The following is an 18,647-nucleotide window of genomic DNA, read 5'->3' on the forward strand; positions in this document are numbered from 1 at the left end:
AAAAAATTCATATAATGGATTATACAGTAAGCAATGTGTTTATCGACTTAATTATAAGTAATAAAACTTTTGGTATTTGAAGTTTTTGAGTAAGATGTTTGGATTATACAGTAAGCAATGTCTCAGATTCTCGCATTTCAAAATTCATAATTAATATATCTCCAAGCTGATGAGCTTTAATTAGTTCGGAAGATTTACTAAATTTCTTGGAAAATCATGTTATAGATTAAATTTAGTGAGTTGTCTCAGTAAATTGAGATGGTTAAGTACTAATTCAGCTAAGATATCATACATGTAATATCATTGCCAAATAAAACGAAATAGCTAGATCATGATCTATATATAACACTTGAAAAGAAGAAGAAGAAGAAAATACTAGCTATATATAATAGTCATAAGAAATTAAACAAGCTAGCTGACCAAAACTAAGTCGGTCAGACATTCTTAATTTTATTGACACACTGCAAAGGAAGTTCGATCGAGCGGATCCATGCATTACATGATGATACGGTATCGATCGAACTAAACCTATTTATTCTCAAACTTGTACGTACATATGTTCTTCTCATGATCATCGATCATCATCATGATCACGAGAATTAAACATCGATCGTTATTAATGCCAGTAGTACTTATAACTTTTACTATTTTAATCATATACTAATTTCATTACACCATTAAAAGCTCTGCTTATTCAAGTTCCTAGCCTTGAGCCGGTGAATTAATGCAACGGTGATAATATTTGCTTTTTGGAGTACAGGGCTTGGTCTTCTTCTGTCTATCTATGCAAGCAGCATATTTGGGAGTGTCGCTGGGGATTGATCCGCACGATTTTCCTGGTACGTTGGGATTATTAATATTCTTGCTTCTGTCAGCAGTAGTACCTACAATATCCATCCAACGCGCGTACATAACAAGATCATTGTAAACTTCTTTGCCGGCAACGATAATTGCATGCATCAAATGATAATAAATTTAATTATCCTAGCTACTCCATATGTAAATTTATTTTTAATCATCATGTATTTCATAACCCCCACGTTTGATCATGTTTTCATCATGTACTTATGGCACTGTCATATTTATAATTTTCTAGTTAAGCTTCTGACTATATCAAAATACCTAATAATTAAGTTCGGGTCTTCGAGATTATATTTAATTTGATAATATATATATAATCTTTTTTATAAGATCGTAATTAATAATAAAAAATTATGGCTATATCATGTATACAGAACATCATGTTTACTATGTAAATTAAATAACTCATACACTTTGTCACAAATTACGATAATAACGTTGGGAAAATTGAAATTAAAAAATAATGATTTTTAATTAAACAGCTGGGACGATTTATATATATATATATATGTATATAGCATTTAAAAGTGGCACGATAGAATGAACAGTTTCTTATGTATAATATTTATTGTATTTTACAGTATACTGACAAGACAGATTATGAAAATAGAAGCAAATAAAAAAGTTGTGCTCTCACCATCGGCCTCATGATCATGAGCAGCCAAGTCACGAGCCATAATTGAAGGGGACGAGAAAAGAAGGAAAGCCAGGAGAATGCAGCAAATGAGCGAGATAGTCTTCATTTTGGTGATTGCAGATTAGATTGTACGTGTTGATGAGGCCATTGTCCTCCAGCTAGCACTCCTATTTATAGGTCCATTCAAGTGTGAATAAGTGAATTTGTGCTTGGCCTAGGACGCGTTAATTTAATAGAAAAAGGAGGTCGGATTTTCTTCATTTGATAATATTAGAGTAAATCTATTTATTATTATTATTTTTTATCATATTCTCATCATTCTATAATATGGTATTAGATAATATATTTATAAATAAAATATAATAAATAATTCAAATCATTTAATATTATATCATAAAATATTAAAAATTAATAAAAATTAAAATAATAAATAGCATTCTTCAATATAATATAATCACAAGAGACCAACTTTGAGTGGCATCAACAAAATCAAAAAAATTAAAAGTAATCACAAGGGAAGCAATAAATAAATAAAAACGAAAGTAAAAGCAAAAGTTACCTTTAATTGTTAGAAATGATGATTTTTTTAATCAAGAAAAATGAAAGAACGAAGACTTATGAATTGACTAGAGAATTAATTGATTACCGACACGTAATGGCATATTTATTCTTTCCTTTATTTTATAGAGTTCTTGTTTTAAATCCCTCATGAATCATGATTACCAAATTTATAATTCCGATTTCTGAATTTCTACTCAAAACTGGTTATAATTATATTATGAAGAATATATCATATATATATGTATTTAAAGATTAATACTAAATATATTATATTATATATGCGCACACATGCACACAGCCAACTTACCCACCGGGAACAGTGAAAAGAATGAAGATTATTGTACGTACAGATCTATATATAATAATAATTAAGATTCGTAGAGATTGGCCCCAACTGATCGATTTCTCTGATTTTTGGAGACCATAATGGCCGACATGCTTATCTTGTTATATACTTATCATATAAATCAAATCAACAAAAGTTAACGCTGGTGGGCTACCTACATGCACATGATCGATCGAGCCTGCCTTTAGTTAATTGGCTTTCGTAAAAGAGAGAAACGAGATGAGGAAAGCGGCTTTGTAAGGATATCCGCCAATTGATCTTTGCTTTGGAGAAACTTGACAGCAAGTGTTTTGGCAGCAACTAGATCGCGGACAAAGTGATAGTCCAAATCAACATGTTTAATTCGTGAGTGCATAACAGGATTAACAGATAGATAAGTAGCACCAAGATTATCGCAAAATAAAGTAGGAATATCAGAAATAACAATTCCTAATTCAGTTAATAAAGATTGTAACCAAAGTATTTCACAAGCCGTATTTGCTACGGACTTGTATTCAGCCTCAGTTGAGGACCTGGCAACAGTAGGTTGTTTCTTTGAACCCCAAGAAATTAAATGTGAGCCAAAAAAGATGCAAAAACCTCCAGTAGATTTACGATCATCAGGGCAACCAGCCCAATCCGCATCCGAAAAGGCAGTTATTTTAAAAGAGGAAATAGGGGACAAGTGCAGACCAAAGGTAGAGGTGAGACGAAGATAACGGAGAATACGTTTAACAGCTTGCCAGTGAATGAGACGAGGACAGTGCATAAATTGACAAACTCTGTTAACAGCGAATGAGATGTCTGGTCTAGTAAAGGAAAGGTATTGAAGGCTTCCAACAACACTGCGATAAAGTTGTGGATCCTCAAAAGAGGGTCCATCAACAGCAGTGAGCCGCGTGGATGAAGCCATTGGAGTGGACACAGTTTTGGACTGATGCATGTTTGTTCGAGAAAGAAGATTGGCAATATAACGATGCTGAGAAAGAAATAAACCAGAGGAATTTCTAGATACTTGAATACCCAAAAAATAATGTAGTACACCAAGATCTTTAACAGGAAAAGATTGACGCAAAGCAAGGATAAAATCAGTGATCAAAGAAGTAGTAGAGGCTGTTACAACAATATCATCAACATAGACTAATACGTAAATAGAATCAGATGAATGCGAGAGTATAAACAAGGAAGAGTCAGAAGCGGAAGCATGAAACCCTAGATCTAACAAACGTGAACTCAACTTAGCAAACCAAGCCCGTGGGGCTTGTTTCAAACCATATAGTGATTTTCGAAGCTTGCAAATGAAATGAGGATAGTCAGGATTTACAAACCCAGTCGGCTGATGCATGAAAACATCTTCTTCGAGGTCCCCATGTAAGAACGCGTTCTGCACATCCAGTTGATGAAGAGGCCATTTCCGAGTAACTGCAAGAGAAAGAATTAGACGAATGGTAACTGGCTTAACAACAGGACTAAATGTTTCAGAGTAGTCAAAACCGACTTGCTGGTGGAACCCTTTCGCAACTAACCGAGCTTTTCGGCGTTCAAGGGTTCCATCGGCATGTCGTTTAGTTTTAAGCACCCATTTAGAACCAAGAATGTTGATATTGGAGGAAGGAGGGACTAAATCCCAAGTATGATTTCGTAAGAGAGCTTCAAATTCGAAGGCCATAGCATCTCGCCAAACCGAATATTGTGAAGCCACTGTGTAGGATGTGGGTTCCTCAGGAATGGGTTTAGATTCAGTTAGAGAAGCCGAGACTTTTGGAAGGGGCCAAGACAAGGTGCCATCCGTGGGTGAAGGGGACGGGAATGATGGGTTTTTGATCGAGTTAGCATCGGATGTGTGTTAACGGGATTTGATGAGGGAAATGTGGTTGGGGTTGATGAGACCAACGCAGGAGGTAGAGAAAATTGAGGGGAAATCGGCGCAGGAGAGGAAGAAGCAGAAGGAGAAGTAGGGTTTGAGGAAGGCGGCAGATGAGATAAGGTAGTGTTGGATCGGGTCGGCGAAGTAGGGTTTGAACGGGCCGAAGGTATGGGAGAGGAATGGACCGGGGGAGAGATAAGGAAATGGGCTGAAGATGATCGTGGGCTAAGAGAGGAGGATTTAGAAAGAGATTGGGTATTAGAGTTAAAAGAATCGGGTGAAGAGGGAGGCCCAAAAGGATGATTATGAGAGTGGATGGATGGAGAAGAAATAGTAGAGGAGTTTAGAGGAGAAATAGAATCGGAGAAAGGAAAAGAGTTTTCATCAAAACGAACATCTCGAGAGACATAGATTCTACCCGTAGGGATGTGTAAACAATTATAACCTTTATGATTTAAACTATATCCGAGAAAAACACAAAGTTGAGAACGCATGTCCATTTTATGACGATTGAAGGGATGAAGATTAGGCCAACACGCACACCCAAAAACACGTAAAAATTTATAATCAGGTTGTTGCTTGAATAAGGTTTGAAAAGGGGAGATATTTTTTAAAATTGGAGTAGGCATCCTATTTATTAGAAAGGTAGCAGTTTGAAAAGCCTCAGCCCAATATTTAGAGGGAGCCGAGGACTGAGCTAGAAGAGATAGCCCAGTTTCAACAATGTGACGATGACGACGTTCTACACTTCCATTTTGTGCATGAGAATAAGGGCACGTAATGCGATGAGAAATGCCAAAATTAAGAAGAATAGATGAAAGTGGGCGAAATTCACCACCCCAATCTGTTTGTACAGCAATAATATTGTTAGAGAAAGTATTTTGTACAAACTTAATAAAGGCTAAGAAAAGTTGAGACACTTCAGATTTAGCATGTAAAGGGAAATACCAAATATATTTTGTAAAATCATCAACAATAGAAAAATAAAATTTGAAACCATTAGAGGACAGCACAGGCGCTGGTCCCCAAACATCTAAAAATAAAAGTTGAAAAGCATGAGAAGATCGAGAAGGAGAAGGTGGATGAGGGAGAGTGTGAGATTTTGCTTGAAGGCAAGCATTACAAAGAGGAGAATAAGACATAGTTATAGTGGGTAGACTATGTTGACGAATAGTAAACGAAGTGATACGAGAAGAAGGGTGACCCAGGCGGGAGTGCCAAATTTGAGGAGTTGTTCTTTCACCAATGAGAGCATGATGTTGAATGGTGCCAGTAGACTTGGAAATGAACTCATCATGTGGTGGAAGCACGTACAAGCCGTTCTTAACGGGGCCCTGAAGAAGTACTTCCCGGGAATGCAAATCCTTCACAAGAAAACCAGATGAATTAAATTCAAAGAAAACAGAGTTATCAAGACAAAATTGTCTAACTGATAATAAATTTCTAGAAATAGAAGGAACATGAATTAAATGACGAAGAAGAAATTTGCCAGTAGGTGTTGGAAGAAGGCCAGTGCCAGTATTCTGTATGGGAAGAGAAGATCCATCACCAATAGAGACTTGATCAGGTCCAGCATACGGTGTTGACTCTAAATTTAAATTAGAGAAATCAGATGTAAAATGATTCGTGGCAGCCGAATCAGGGAACCATAAATTGGAAGAAGTGGAAGTATTAGGCACAGACGTATAGTGAGCTGTGAGAGATGGAGGTGGAGATGGTTGGTAATTATGAGTGAAACGATGGTAGCATTGAGAAGCAGAGTGCCCAACCCGATTGCAAATCTGACAGACGGGTTTGGAGGAAGAATAAGAGGAAAAGAAATTTGGAGGACCCGAAGGTGTGTTGCGGGCAGTACCTCTGCCACGACCACGACCACGGCCGCGATTTTGATTGGAAGAATTTGAAGATGGACGAAAATGCGTAGAATTAGCAAAGAATGACGCAGAAGACAGAGTGGTTTGGGTCTGATGTGTAAGGCGAGATTCATGATTCAAGAGATAACTGTAAACTTGAGAAGAGGACAGCGGTTCTGGTCGAGTAGTGATGGAGGAGACAACAGACTCATAATCAGGACTTAAACCAGTGAGAACGTAGATGATGAACTCATGTGACGAAAGAGGATGACCAGCGGAAGATAAAGACGAGGCTAACGATTTTGCTTTGTGAAAATAGGTGGAAACACTGTCGGAGCCTTTTTTGAGAGTTGCCAATTGGTATCTTGTTTGCATAAGATGGGCAGTAGATTGAGCCGAGTAGAGATTATTGAGAGTAGACCATATTTCGTGAGAAGTGGGACAATCAACAATTTGAGCAAGAATGGTGTCGGTGAGGGAGGAATAGAGAGCCGAAATAATCATCTGGTCTTGTAGGAGCCAAGAGTTATGGGCTGGGTTGGGTTTGTCATCAATGGTGGAAGGGGGCGGAGGAAAAGAACAATCAACGTAGCCATAGATTTGATGGCTTTTGAGGAAAGCAAGAAGTTGTGCTTTCCATAGAGGAAAGTTATCATGTGAGAGTTTGACCGTAAGGAGATGAGCAGCGGTGTTGGTGAGGGAAGGAGTTGGAGGTGGGGGAGCCATTGAAGGATCGTAAATGGACAGAGGTCCTATTTGGCTCTGGATACCATGATGAAATTAATGGGCCTAACTCATCTCATAAAACCGGTTGTATAAGAGAGGATTGATCATTGCTTATAAACATGCCCAAGACCTTGTCTACAGTCAATGTGGGATTATTCCTCAACACCCTCCCTCACGTACAGGCCAGTATTTTTTCTGGTCCTTGTCACGGGGTAAGTAGTGTAGGCCCACATTCGTCCTGTAGCAGGCTCTGATACCATGCTAAGAAATAGGAAAACACTATGAATGCAAATCATTTGTTGAAATGCCTCAATGGGCGTATTCTATTTCTGAGCTTGGTTACAGAATGTGTATTCCCTTACATTAGCACTCAGTGCTCATATGGTATTTATAGACAAGGCTCAACAATTCTAACATGTGTACAGAATATTTCTAGAAGCTTCAGCAGTGTACGTCCGTAGCTGTATGAGGACCTTCACGGGTTGTGACCTTTCTGTTATGAGGTAGTCTGTTGAGCATTCTGTTGTGAGCTGTTGTGCGAGCTGCTGTGCTGAGATGCAGGGGGAACGGCATTCGGTTGTGCTAGCTGCTGTGCTGAGCTGTGTGAGGGTGCAGTGCATTCTGTTGCGCCAATAGTCATCCCTATTGCGTAATACTGCATGATGAAAGCTTGTCCCAGTTTATTCACGTGTTTACTTTTTCTTTTTCCCCTTAGAATGTGTGGTCTCCGTCTCCCTTCCATATATCGACTAATTATCGAGTTATATATTCAACCAAAAAAAAAAAGTAATAATAATAATTGTCGAGCTGCTGCAGTACTATTTGGCAAATAGATTTTTTTTTTTTTTTTCCCTAAGCAAGCTTATCATTAAAAACAACTTACAGAAATAAAGAGTTACTAGTTGCAGACCAACTACTAAATAGAAGTATTACAAGCTTGATCAAAACAATGAGAGGTCTTTTCCATTATGGAAATCAAAGAGACAATGAGGTAATTTTATGAGAGGTATGCAACTAAGAACATTGTTCATTGTGACCTATTGCGCTAAAATATGCGCTCATCGATTTTGATGTTGATAAATTTTATGAGAGGTCTATTTCTAAAAGGATTTTAGTAGAAAGATGCAATCTGAAATTACATTGTAAATGAACTACTATGTGGAAGAGGAAGGATTGATGAGTGCATCAACCACCACTTGACAATCACCTTCAATTACTATGTTTGGAATCTGTCTTTGAAGAGCCTTTTCAATGGCTAGTTTAGCAGCCATGGCTTCCTCGAGAACTGGGTTGGTAGAAGCGATCTGTCTGGTGGCAGTAAAGATCAACTCCCTTGTGGTGGATATGCATAGAGCAGGTACTGTTGAAGAGGAGCTTCTGACTGCTATGTCACAGGAGCAGTCACAGGAGATAGAAAAAAAACTCATTTTTGATTATGTAAAATTTATGTATTCAAGATTTTTACCTAAAAAATTATTGAGACTTGTACCAATATTTGAAAGTAGCCAGTAAATTACTTTTTCAAAAAAATTTATTTTCATGTTCCTTTATCGATATAGCTTTTTGAGATCCTGATATCTCTTTTTGGGATTTGACAAACCTTGATCGGGATAGAGGGGCAGGGGAGTTATTGACCAGATTTATTGTAATTGATTAAAGGATTTGGTATAGAAGAAATAAATTTCTCTATGAGCAGGTGTCTATGCAAATTAATGTAGTTATGAATAATGCTTTGAATATTCAGCATGAGTATAAGCATTTGGAAGTCCTTGATGTTTCTAATAACAGGATAAATATAGAGTTTTGTCCTATCATCCTCCTCCTATTAGATTTTTGAAGTTGAATATTGATGGGCTACCTTTTGTAATCAAAATTCTACAAGGGTGAGGGTACTTCTTAGAGATCATAATAGTGATGTTGTAGTGGCTTGTAGTAAAGCTGAAAGGGAAGCATCTTCTGCATAATTTATTGAAGCTACTGCTTTGTCAAGAAGATTACAACTATGTTAAGGGGATTACAACTACTGCTTTGAATGATATATCTGAGTCTCTAACAGACTTTAATTTTATTTTACAAGATATTCGTAGACTCATGATGGGTTTTTAAGAAGCAAAAGCCGTTCATGTTCATCAGTTGGACAATATGGCTGCTCATCAGTTGGCAAGACATGCTTAGAAAGTTGATAATGTTGTGATGTGATGGGACTATTGTCCTTCTTTTATAAATCAAGCTATTTGGCTCGATAAGAATTCTATTTGAAAGGATTCTAATTGATATTAATGAATGTTTTCAGTTTCTCAAAAAAAAAAAAAAAAAGATAACATAGCTTTGATATGTCAGGTTACACGAGGCTCGAGCAATAGAGTGGGCCTTGGCCCAGATTCCTAATAATGATGAAATGGGTTTGCGGTGGAGGAAATGGGATTCCAGTCCAATTTTGTTTTTATAATATTATGGGCTTCATCTTACACTTGCTCTCAAAGCCCAACTGAAAATAATGTAGGATGTTTGCTGTTATCAAGTTCATACATGATTGTTTCTTTAAATGAAAAAGTCTTATAGCAAGCGATTTTGCACACCAAGTCTTGCATCGATATTAAATATAAGGCATATATTTAATAAAATAGTACAAATTGAAGATGAAAATAATTTTCATGAGATAAAAGACCTTCTTCTTCTCTCAAATTTTTTTTCTTTTATTTTTTTTAATAAAAAAATTATGTGAGTGTTAGTATGCGGTTTGGAGAACTTGTACCTAGCAAGCCTTTTCTTAAATTCTTACATACAACCAAAAAATTCGTCCGCAAAATTATAAGGTGATTAAAAAAAAAATCTAATGTTAATTATGTGCATGGCAATCTTTTATTCCATTTCATTATTACTAGTCATTATAAGAAAATTTGTTATTAGTTATTTTTTATCAAAACGATTATTTTTTGTCAAAATAATATATTTTAATTATAAATATATAGTCATTTTTATCACAAATAATTCGTCATAAATATTCTTTTTTATTATAATGAATTCATTTTATCATACACATTTTCCTAAAATAGAATCTCAATAATCAAATCAAATGGAAATTAAGTTCGTGGCTATAGTCTTTTCAATAACCAATCTGCAGAGTAGGTCATGGGGAAGGGATCATGCATGTGGTTGGCTTTATTAAAGAAGTACTTGGTAGGATGTATATATCATTCTGAAAAGACTGAAGAACATGTATATATAGATTATTATCTCTAAAATTAAGGCTTATATATATAGTTGAACCCCAAGTCAAGATAATTGAGATTTGGGATACAAGACAAAATATAAAATTCTCATCTTATCTCATATCATCATTACACTTTTTTCAAATCTCTATACAAAATATAATAAAAAATTCAACTTTTTCAAATCCCAATACACATTTTTTAAATTCTAAAACAATAATAATATTAAAATATAATATTTTAAACTTTAAAATAAAATATAAAATTTTCATCTCACCCCCAAACCTACTCTAATGATTCCATGGCCAAAATTTCCAAAGGCATTTGGCTGGCATCGTTTAATGGTGTCTGGCCGCCTTACTTTTTGACTTGGGGTCAATTATATAAGCCTTAATTTTAGTGATAATATTATAGATATGTTCTTCAGTCTTTTCAGAACGATACATCCTACCAAACAAAGTTTTATCATGAAATTCATTTATAAGTCTACTTATTAACACATAAATTAACTATATCATTACTTTAGAAACTTATTACATCAACTAGTACCCCAAAAAAAAAAAAAAAAATTTAATATGCTTTAAGCATTAACTATGAAATTTTCCATGCACTTTTACCTAATAAATAACCTCATCTTCCAACATATTAGCAATATGAAGCGTGTCTTCCACGGTATCTTTTGTATACAAACTAAATGCGTCGAATTAATCCTCTAAACCAGAATATCATAATCAGGCAGATTTGGGCTTAGTGGGCTTTACTGCTACGAGATCAGTATGTTGGGCCGCGCAAGTATGAGTGTCGACCTCGGCCTTTTAAGTCATAACATCGATTAAGATAATGTTTAGATAGTGAATTTAATTTATAAAAAAAAAATAGTGAATTTAGATGAAAGTTAAAAGCTAAATAAAATATTATTTTTTAAATATTATTATTATTTTTAAAAAAATTAAATTATTTATTATATTTTATATAAAAATTTGAGATAATTATAATAATGAGATGAGATCTGACGAAACACTTTCACTATCAAATAAGATCTAAGAGCACTAGCTAAATATCAGTGTCTAGTCAAATTTTATCTAAGTAACTCAAAAGTGAACTTCATTGGAATAATTAAAACTCCAAGGCTTCACTTTTGAGTTACAGTAAATTCATCAATTTTTTTAAATTTAATCAATTACTATTTATCTCAAAAATAATATTTTATTCTAAAAATATTTTCAATGATTACTATTAAATAATTAGATTGAGGAAAAAAAATAGTTGGGAATTAATAATTTTAAGTAAAAATTAAATTATTAATTAATATATAAAATATATTTTGTAAAATATAAAAATTAAAAAAGTATTATTAAATATTTAATATTATATTATTATTTTAATTTAATACGGATTAGACCTTTCTAATAATTTTCACTTTATTCAAAACTTTAACTTTTAGTACTTTAGCATGTGAGATGAGAATTTTATATTTTATTTTGAAGTTTAAAATATTATATTTTAATATTATTATTATTTTAAAATTTAAAAAATATGTATTGAGATTTAAAAAAATTAAATTGTTTATTATATTTTATATAGAAATTTAAAAAATATATAATAATAAAATAAGATGAGATAAAAATTTTATATTTTATTTTGATTACCTGTCCTCAGTGTCGGAGTTTCGGCTTTTTACTATACGTGGCTTGCTCTTGAGAACCCACTCCTATTTAGAGGCCATTCCAACTTTCAAGTCACGTGGACTTAGTGCTTGACTCTGTCGCGTGTAATCAGAACAGGCCAAGTTTGGGGGGTATGATCATTGATCAAAAGCAAAGCTAGCTAGCTGCAAAAGTCACCTTTAATTGGAAGATAAAATATTCTTCTTCCTGTCTAATCATGTGTTTGCTTCTTCTTCTTTTCTTTCTTTTTAATATTTTATAGATAATAGAGAATTATACATTGAGTCCTTGTGTCGGTCTCAATCAAAAAACTATTGGATCAAAAAATATATTTATATTTTTTTGATAAAACGGATCATAATCCTTCATTAAGAGATGACTTATAAAGTTGATTTGAAAAATAAGTCAATTATAATCGTTAGTAGCAACCAAGTACACTTTCGTGACTGACATAGTCTAGTCCAGACGGTAAATCTCTAAAGACTTAGATCTTAGAGAAACTACCATCTTTGTCCACGACAGAGGTTACAAAAATCCATACCCCGACTAAGCAGGGTAGGGTTTACCAAACCCCGTCAATATAGAGGGGGAAATACTACTCCATTCGGACCAAAATCCGAAGGGATTACTTTTTTAGATTTTTATTTTTCTAGAAACAACATTACACAAAAGAAAATACAGAGAAAAACACTGCACAAAAAGTGAAAAGCAATGCACAGAGGCTGCTGTGGCGCGTGCAGTACACGCGCCACTCTTGGAGGAGAACCGACAGTTGAGCTTGGAGATCCCGGACTCACAGACTCCAGAAATGTCGCACGTGGCGTTGGCAGAGGGCTCTCCTGTGATGATTGAAAGCCACGCGCCGAAGGACGCTGGAACTTCGAGCCGTGCGTGTGAGCTACTCGTCGTTCCGTTTGGTGCTGCATTCGGTGGCTTGAAGATAGGCGGCTTGGCAACACAATATTTATAAGTGTGCTTATTAGTACAATATTAAATATATCATTGATGTAAATAAAGAAAGATAAATATATATATTTTTAATTCAGGTAAGAAAAAGCCTACTATGCCGCCTCTAGGGTATTGTTCAAGTATATTGCTCAAGAAAAAAAATAATTTATTTATTTTTACTTTGTGATTAAAGAAGTGATTTTAAATATATTGGTGTATTTTTTTATTTTTTAAAAATATTTAATATATTAAAAAACTGTGAAAAGAAAAATGAAGAAAAAATAAAAACTCAAAAAGTGTCGAGCGGGCTTCATGTAATGGATTAGGGCTACAACCCAACCAAACCATCTAGTGTTTGGGCCCGACCCAACCCGAACCGAACGCTTGTTGGAAAGAACTTGACCCGACTCGATATCGGATCCACCCATTTAAATTTTCCTTTAAACGATTAGCGACTTCGATCTCATGATCAGAATTATTTATTGTTCTTGGCATACCCAAACAAACAAAAATAAAGATCAATGGGTTTGATTTTAGGAACCACAGCACCAACCTCAATCTCATGGCAAAAGTATGATGGGGGCGATAACATGAAACCAAAATAAAGGAAAGATTGAATCGGAAGGAGATCTCTTTCTTTTAACTTTTGAGGTGGAAACAAAAAAAGGAAGACTTGTAGTCAATGAGTCATGCCCAATAAAAAAAAAAAAAAGGAAAAGTAGTGAAGTACTAACCACACGTTTATGCTTTTCTTTTCCTATCATGATATAGGGTCTGTGGTCCATTTAAATACGATGATAAGGATGAAGTAGTATTTTTCGATCCTCTGGAACACTCACCCTTTAGTATTTCTCTCAAAGTTGAGGGAGATGGAGCAGGATGTCAACGCTTCAATCTCATCGACAGTGAACTCGTCAAAAGGAATGGGTTGGGAAGAATGAGGAGTTGGGTTGCTTAGGCATTGAACTCATAGAAGAACATGTTGCTTGGGGAAAGGATTGGGTTGGAAAGATAGAGGAGTTGGGTTGCTTCGATAGTGAACTCGTCGAAGAACATGTTGCTTAGGTTGGGAAGACGGGGAATGAGGAAGAGAATGGGGAGGCTAGCTAGGGTTTCTACAATCGGATTGCTTAAAATACGACTTGCGGGTTGAAACTGGCATTTCACGAGTTCGACATAAAAATATTTTTAACTCGCATTTTATCGATCGAGTCAGGTCATTCAGCCGGATCGGATATGAAGGTTTCCTGTCTAGGACTATAATGGATTATATAGTAAGCAATGTGTTTATTGACTTAATTATAAGTAATAAAACTTTTGGTAATTGAAGTTTTTGATCAGTAAGATGTTTGGATTAAGACTTAATTATCACATTTGCAAATACAATTACCAATACAGGCCCAAAGTAATGTCCATGTATATCCACAACTAAACAAAGTATACAAAATATTATCATCCAAGATGACCAACATTAATTTAGCAATAATTACGCATGCAATGAATTTAAAAATTCTCAGATTCTCAGATTTGAGAATTCATAATTAATATATCTCCAAGATTTACTAAATTTCTTGAAAAATCATGTTATAGATTAAATTTAGTGAGTTGTCTCAATAAAATGAGATGGTTAAGTACTAATTCAGCTAAGATATCTTACATGTAATATCATTGCCAAATAAAACGAAATAGCTAGATCATGATCATGATCTATATATAACACTTGAAAAGAAGAAGAAGAAGAAGAAGAAGAAAATACTAGCTATATATAGTCATAAGAAATTTAAACAAACTAGCTGACCAAAACTAAGTCGGTCAGACATTCTTAATTTTATTGACACATTGCAGAGGAAGTTCGATCGATCGGATCCATGCATTACATGATGATACGGTATCGAACTAAACCTTTTTATTCTCAAACTTGTAGGTACATACGTTCTTCTCATGATCATCGATCATCATCATGATCACGAGAAGCATCGATCGTTAATGCCAGCAGTACTTATAACTTTTACTATTTTAATCGTACTAATTTCATTACACCGTTAAAAGCTCTGCTTATTCAATTACTTGATCCTAGCCTTGAGCTGGTGGATTGCAACGGTGATAAGAGTTGCCTTTTGAACAGGACTTGGGCTTCTGTTTCCCTATGCAAGCAGCATATTGGGGATCTTTCGGGCTTCCGCACGATTTTCCTGGCAAGTTGGGATTATTAATCTTGTCTTTGTCAGCAGTAGTGCCTACAATTTCCATCCAACGTACATAACAAGATCATTTTAAACTTCTTTGCCGGCAACGATAATTGCATGCATCAAATATGACAGTGCCATATGTAAATTTATTTTTAATCGTCATGTATTTCATAACTCCCACGTTTGATCATGTTTTCATCATGTTATGGCACTGTCATATTTATAATTTTCTAGTTAAGCTTCTGAATATATCAAAATACCTAATAATTAAGTTCGGGTCTTCGAGAATATTATCTTTAATTTGATAATATATACATAATATTTTTTATAAGATCGTAATTAATAATAAAAAATTATATCTATATTATGTAATTGTATACAGAACATCATGTTTACTATGTAAATTAAATAACTCATACACTTTGTCACAAATTAACGATAATAACGTTGGGAAAATTGAAATAAAAAATAATAATTTTTTTTATTCAAGCAGGGAGGATATATATGTGTTTGTGTGATAGATTATGAAAATAGAAGCAAATTAAAAATGTGTGCTCGATCTCACCATCGGCCTCATGATCATGATCAGCAGCCAATTCACGAGCCATAATTGAAGGGGAAGAGAAAAGAAGGAAAGCCAGGAGAATGCAGCAAATGAGAGAGATAGTCTTCATTTTGGTGATTGCAGATTAGATTGTATAACGCGTTGATGAGGCCATTGTCCTCCAGCTAGCACTCCTATTTATAGGTCCATTCAAGTGTGAATAAGTGAATTTGTGCTTGGCCTAGGACGCGTTAATTTAATAGAAAAAGGAGGTCGGATTTTCTTCATTTGATAATATTAGGCATAATATAATATATATATATATATATATATATATATATATAATCGGAAGAGGCCAACTTTGAGTGCATGGTAAAAAAAAAAAATAATAAATAAATAAATAAAAACAAAAGTAAAAGTAAAATTATTTAGGTTCCGTTCGAATTTAGAGATGAGTTAAATAAAATATTATTAGAATATTATTTTTAATATTATTATTGTTTTGAGATTTAAAAAAGTAAAATTTTTTATTATATTTTATGTGAAAATTTAAAAAAATTGTAATGATGATATGAATTCAAAATGTAAAAAAGATTTTTTTTTAATCCAGAAAAATGATAGAATGAAGGCTTATCAATTGTCTAAAAAATTAATTGATTACTGACGTACGTAATGGCATATTAATTATTTCCTTCATTTTATATAGTTCTTGTTTTAAATCTGATTTCTGAAATTCTTACCCTACTACCTAATAAATTCATAATACTCAAAACTGGTTATAATATATTATGAAGAATATTATATCATCTATATATATATATATATATAGATTTATAGATTAATACTAAATATATTATATTATAAATGAGTGCGCACACATGCACACAGCCAATTTGCCAAATGCTTTCCCCCCGTTCTTTTAATTAAAAGAAGCATGCATATATACTATACATGATCTAATTTAATTTGAAGCCAACCCCTAATTAGTATATATGTTCTTTCAGTTATCTTTTATACATTTTTTTAATCACCCCAACCGGAAAAACAAATAAATTCGTCACATGCATTCATTGCGCAAAAAAGAAATATATAAAATAATATAATATTAATATAAATGATTTCGTTCCCTCTAGATCAATGAGTAGTTCATACACTTACCTACCGGGAACAGTGAAAAGAAAGAAGATTGTACGTACAGATCATCTATATATTAATTAAGATTAATACTAGAGATTGGCCCCGAGTGATCGATCTCTCTGATTTTTGGAGACCATAATGGCCGACATGCTTATCTTGTTATATATGTAACATATAAATCAAATCAACAAAAGTTAACACTGGTGGGCTACCTACATGCACATGATCGATCGAGCCTGCCTTTAGTTAATTGGCTTTCGTCATCCCTGTTGCGTAATACTGCATGATGAAAGCTTGTCCCAGTCTATTCACGTGTCTACTTTTTCATTTTCCCTTTGGAATGTGTGGTCTCCGTCTCCCTTTTCATGTTCTTGATGACTTACATGATGAATATGCAAGTAAGTTGCTAATTATCCAAATTACTAATTGTGTTGAAACCGTGCCAAAAATTACATTATAATTAATGAGTTTCAACGTACATCCTCATATATTCACGCACCTAAAACATTAATATAATAATTATCTCATACATCCGAGGTTATTGCCGTACGTACAGATCTATTAAAGTCATGGTACTGATCACTATTGAGACGAAATGTAATGCAGAAACTGACATGATCTACAAATATTGACAAGCAAATTACTCGATAGAAGCAGTTGATCATCATCATCTTCCCTAATTTGATGCCAAAAGACGATTAAAGTATTCACTTCAGACTTGGGCAGCATGAAGAAGGGGAGAGTTGTATCCCTCGGTGCCTGATCTGGAATATCGCAATGACATCAGGCCTGGATCTCTATATGCAGTGACTAATTTCTCATAAAATTCACCCATGGTAGGATCGTTAACGTCCTCTCTGTCTTTCTTTACCAAACACTGCACAAGACACTCTTTCTTTCAACTCATTTCTTGAGGAGTACTATCAAAAGAATGCACCGAAAATAGTCTTTGCAAATAAATTAACAGTCAGAAAATAAAGGTTGCGAATAGTTATAAGGATGAATATTGGTGCAATACAGGAGCATCTAACTTAGATAATATACTGCTGTAAAAGCTCTCATTTTAATTTGTTGTCGGGGAAGTTTTTTTCTCACCAAAAGATAAAGCAAAATTTATAAGGTCGATCCCATGTAGAACAGCACCAGTACTGCCTGCGCGCTTTACTAACTACAGTTTAGGCCATACATGGCTATTTCTAGCATCATATTACATTCTGCATGTTATTGAACAGAAAAATCGCTTGAGTATTGAGCAAGGGTGACTGGGATCAATGGATGCAACTACACCGGCACAAAAGAAATCAGAAACATGCAAGGTGCAGATCTTGGAATGAAAGAAATCCACAGGCATCCAGGAAGCAGCTTAATAGGACGACACATAATTTCAAGAGGGAGCATGTCTGGTTGCTGGTCATGTAAACGAGCCGGCCATAATAACATAAAATATATTTGACATAAACAGTGCGCCGACTGCAATGGGAGCCTTACAAAGACCAAACTGATCAGCCCATCATCAGCTCAGGGAAAAAGGAAAAACCAGTCCATCAGCAGTCAGGATTAAAAGAGAGTATATATGTGCCACAATTGTCAGCTACATTCATTTTCCACTTATCATATCCTCAAGTACAAAGTCTTACTTGTAGAAGACAACAAGTTACTAGTTATTAAAGTGGCAAACAGATCAATTTAAGGTTTTTATCATGTATTGCCACCACATTGAGCTTACATTTTGTTAGAGAATAGGTGTTTATGTAAAATATATCCCAGTTACTTTCTCTCAATCATCACTTCTTAATGTGTAACTTTCATGTTATCCTTTCCAACAACGTGAAAAGTACCATAAAGCAAAATTTAATGTTCGTCTATTGTTTATACTTAACTGCTATTCAAGAACCATGGAAATGGATCAATACGGCCAATTATCCCCATACTACCATTCTATATTATAATCATACCCATCTATGCAAGGCATTAAAACTATTCTCAAGCCCTAATTCCAATAATTAAGCATCATAAAAACAAATAATTGAAACTTTAGATCTAGTCACGCTCCAAGTGGATCTCCTTGTAGTTTCAAGAAAATCATTTTTTAAGCACAGAAATTCTTTTATAAGACAAAT

General features: G+C 34.3%; 2 long non-coding RNA genes across 2 annotated transcripts; both read right to left on the bottom strand.

Annotated features, from left to right (window-relative positions):
* Positions 1 to 357: 357 nt before the first annotated feature.
* LOC108984102 lies at positions 358 to 1,702 on the bottom strand. Its single transcript, XR_001994967.2, has 2 exons — positions 1,499 to 1,702; positions 358 to 884 (listed from the first exon to the last, which is right to left on the bottom strand). It is a non-coding gene; the product is annotated as an uncharacterized LOC108984102 (long non-coding RNA).
* A 12,695-nt stretch (positions 1,703 to 14,397) lies between these two features.
* Positions 14,398 to 15,612, bottom strand: LOC118347904. Its single transcript, XR_004801062.1, has 2 exons — positions 15,412 to 15,612; positions 14,398 to 14,894 (listed from the first exon to the last, which is right to left on the bottom strand). It is a non-coding gene; the product is annotated as an uncharacterized LOC118347904 (long non-coding RNA).
* Positions 15,613 to 18,647: the final 3,035 nt, after the last annotated feature.

Source organism: Juglans regia, chromosome 1 (genome assembly GCF_001411555.2).
Source record: "Juglans regia cultivar Chandler chromosome 1, Walnut 2.0, whole genome shotgun sequence".
Classification (NCBI taxonomy): domain Eukaryota; kingdom Viridiplantae; phylum Streptophyta; class Magnoliopsida; order Fagales; family Juglandaceae; genus Juglans; species Juglans regia.